This window comes from Octopus bimaculoides, chromosome 4 (assembly GCF_001194135.2).
Source record: "Octopus bimaculoides isolate UCB-OBI-ISO-001 chromosome 4, ASM119413v2, whole genome shotgun sequence".
Classification (NCBI taxonomy): Eukaryota; Metazoa; Mollusca; class Cephalopoda; order Octopoda; family Octopodidae; genus Octopus; species Octopus bimaculoides.
The window spans coordinates 71,068,111-71,072,554 of NC_068984.1; positions in this window are offsets into that span (position 1 = coordinate 71,068,111).

Consider the following 4,444-nt stretch of genomic DNA (forward strand, 5'->3'; position numbering starts at 1 on the left):
AGTCATCTGTCAAGTCACAACAAGGACCTCAGACAGATAATACTTTCCGTAAGATGTGCGCTGTGCCCAATAAGGCTGCTTTTTGTAAGACACCAATCTTGCATATTATTATTATTGTTGTTGTTGTTGTTGTTGTTGTTGTTATTATTATTATATGAAAACTCACAGCTTAGTTTGCTGGGTATGATGGAAAGTGTCAGCTGTCCACAGCCAGCAGACTAAGGTGACACTTGATTACTGGTCATGCTTCAAGAATCCTGCGAAGAATTCTTGCAGTTCCAAGCAATGCTGATTTCTGCAGGTCTTCTACCTTCACACTTGCACCGATCTTTCTCAGCCTTGTTTGTAGTTGAGTGCTGATACTTCCAAGTAATATTGGTATCACGTCTACTCTCTTCATTGACCACGAATTTCGTATTTCCCACTTCAAATCGTTATAGTTGTCTATTTTTTATTCTTCTTTCACATTGACCCTGTTGTCACCGGAGCATGCTACCTTGATGACCATACATGTTCTCTCTTTTCTGTTCACCACTATAATGTTCGGTTTCCGATGTCTGGATGGGCGATTACACTGGGTCATTGCACCCCACAGGATTTTGAAATTGCCATTTTCGGTGACTCCATCTGGACTTTGCTCTTTGTATGCCGTTATTTCCACAGACATCCCAATGGATCATTCTTGCGACATTGTCCTGGTGTCTTTTGGTTTCACGTTGTGCCAATTTTGGGCATTCGCTAACGATGTACCATACCATTTCACTCTTCTCACCGCACATTCTGTATTTGTTACTATCGGTAGTGTTGTCTATTCTGCACTTCAAATAGTAGGTCCTTAACGCTTGTTCTTGAGATGCGCATATGAGTGCTCTTGTTTCTATCTTCAGGCCACTCCACTTCATCCATAGCCACCGGGTTTCTGTCTGTCTTGGCGTTCACATCTCTTGAAACTGACGGTATATTCTCTTTTCTTTCTATGCTTTTCCTTTCGTTTTGTTCATTTCCTGTTTAAATTTTTCTTTAGTTACACAATCTTCACTTTTGATGTCGCCGGCCTTCTTCGTGTGTTTCAGCAGTTGCTCCACGTAATTTTTTATATATTACCCTAGGCTGTTTTCCCCTGCTTGGATACAGTCCTGGCAACTAGTCAACCCTCTCCCTCCGTTTCTTATGAACAAGTACAGTCTATTGGTGTTACTCTTAGAGTGGAATGCTCCATGTACTGTTAACATTTTTCTGGTCTTGCACCATCACCATCGTCGTCACCGTATTTGCTGTTGTTGTTCTTTTTAACTTTGGTTTTGTAGGAACTTCTGGAGTCTTGCAAAGGTAGCGGGCTTGCTGCCTGCAGCCTACGGTACCATGCTAGCTATTCTTGTGCCACCAGTTTATCTATGATTCCTGTCACATCATATCTAGTGTGTTAGAATGAGAAACATTTTATAATTTCTATTTGAAAGATGGTTCATACTTTTCATATCAGTTCATACACTTCATCGAGTTATTCCCAGACAATTCTTACCTTACCTAGAAGACATGTTTACTGTAATGTTCACATTCCTTGTTTCAGATAAAGTGCTACGATATTTGCACTGAGAATTTTTGTCACTATAGCCAAGCCCTAATACGACTTAACATAATCAACATTTTGGTTCCTGTATTTGCGCTTTTCATACGTCTTGTTGCTATATTTATCTACTTTTTTTCTTTAGGCTGGAATAAAATACGAGTGCCACAGCAATTAAAATATACAGTTTCTATCTATCAACAGCTACGATATCCGGGCTGTTGTGTTGTGTAGGGAACTCCTATTGTAATCTCACTTTATCGTTTTCGAGGATTTTCATTTATATTCTCATGAAATAGTCATATCTCTTTTCTGTCCATGTAACACTGAATTTCTTGCCAAATTTTCATCGAAAGTTTGGTACAATTTTATCGTGTCCATAAGTTTTGTACTCATTCTGAGCTAATTGTAAACACTGCAAGCACTGTGTGAGCTAAGGTTTTTTCTGGGTCATCACACATTCTACATTTCGCTTCAACAGATTTTCTGATCGATTATAGCTTTGATTCAATATACCCTTACATTATGTTCCTGTGCTTCCCAAATCATTCCCTTTCTCATTTTCTTCAATGCACCTATCTTTAATAAGAAGCAACTGTGTCTGTTTTTCAATATCGCATTTTATGTTATACATTTAGTTGTTTTCTCATTTGGAAATAATTCTTCAATTAATACATCTCTAGAGAAAGTGCACTCTATTTTTTCTTGAAGAGAGAAACCTAGATATATCTTCTTTAGTTCTTTATTTTTAGTCTGTAATTAAACTCTTTCCCATTATTTTTTCTTGCAAAACTAGCCAACACGATTGAGTTTACCATTTTGCTTATAATCTGCTTCCTCATGTTCTGTAAACGTTTTTCATCTTATTCTTCCTGTATACAAAAATTCCCGCTCTTTACCTCATTGGTAAAACTAAACTCAAGAAGGCTGCTTGTATGATAATTTCTGCATCCGACTTTGAAATTAAAGCTCCATTCTACGAAAAGATTCTGTTTTGAGGACTTTTTTTATTTTGTATTTCGATATTTTCACTTTCCAATCTTCTCATGAATTTATATTTCTCCGATATTGCATAATTTTACATTAACATCCCTTGGTATATTTATTTCTGTAAATTCTATGGAATTGTCCTGCTTAATCTCTATTCGAGAACATTTTACAATTCTGAAACACATCCCAATATCGTTACTAAATCGTTTAATAGCATAAAGTAAGGAACCCATTTTGTTCTTGTTTTTGTTCAAAAGCTTTAAATCATTCAGGAATAGATGATTCCATTTCTTTGTCTTCTCATTAAGTAAAAATAGATTTTCAGCCTCCCTTAGTATACTCCTCAAAAGAAACCAATTAAATTACATAGAAGATGAAAGATATACTTTACTCTTGAGCTGTTTGCCTTCCGATCAGTATATCTACCAGTCTTTCTCTTCTTGGTGTTAACTTGGTATTGCCGCATTGCATTTCGTAACAGGTAACCAAACTCGTTTGAGTTTCCAACAGTTCTAGGCACACAATGTAGGCTTAGGTCAAACATTTTCTATAGAACTTCCATATATTACATTGATTTGTTAATCGTTTCAAGCAATTCCTTAAGGTCAACGTCTTCATTGTTAAATGTATTTTTTGTGTCCATTGATCCTTTTGTGTCAGCCTTTCTAATCACCAACGATAAGGTGTTCCTCATAAAAGTTTTGTCATACATCTTCAGCAACTATCATTGTTAGATGTTAGCTCATAATTGATAGATACGTAGCTGGTCGATAATCTGAGGACGCGCTTCCATTCAAATTGACGTTCGGTATGAGGCAGGTTCTTTTATTAAATGCGGTGGTACTTCCCTCTTTGTTACGTACTCGAGATATTGTAACAGTATAGTTTCATGAAGGATCGTAAACTTTTCGGCCAGTAAGCATGGACAAGATCTGTTCCGTCTGCTTTCCATTTTCCTACCTTTTATTTAATTGCTTACAAAAATTTGCTTTCAGGATGATAATATTTATTTGTGACTCAATATTTTTAGCGTATTTATTGTGTTGAATTATCCACTTTCCTATATTATTTTATTTGGCATTTTCTACAAATGGTCCCCCGAAATAACTTGCATTCCTCAGTATATAGTCTTATCATTTATCTCATAACCTTTAAGAATATCAAACAGGCATTTTTGGGTTGATTGGAAAGCGCAACTTTGCTTATACTGATTTTGTTTTTTGCTTAGTATTTTCTTGTCAGCTTTCACATTTGCCCTTTGAATTAGGTTTTTGATTGTTATTCTAATGCCATTTTTTTTCTTGTGTGATACATTTCCTCTAATCTGCCTTTCGCTTATTTTACCCTGCTTCTACACGTCCAGTTTACTTATATCTGTAATAGTCTGCTAATCTTCACTATCATCTGCCTTTTCCAACTGGTTGCCTCTTCGTCCTTTCTTGACCACTTTCTATCCATCTAACATTTCTGCGACAACAATGCCATGTATAAATATGGAAGTATTGTTATCTTTTATGTTATCACAGATAATTTTATGAATCAGAACATTTTCTATTGATGTTTTAGTCTTAAAATTTGTTTGATAAGCTATCTCCAAATTAACTGAAGTTTGGTCATCCAGTTCGCTTATTAATATTGTTATATAACAACAACAACAACAACAATAATTGTTATAATAGCAATAATAATAATAATAATAATAATAATAATAATAATAATAATAATAATAATTGTTGTTGTTGGCGGTGTTGTTGTCTATCATCATCATCGTAGTCGTCGTAATCGTGGTCGTCGTCGTCATCATCATCATCGTCATCAACATCATCTTCGTCATCATCATCATCATCATCATCATCATCATCATCATCATCATCATCATCATCATCG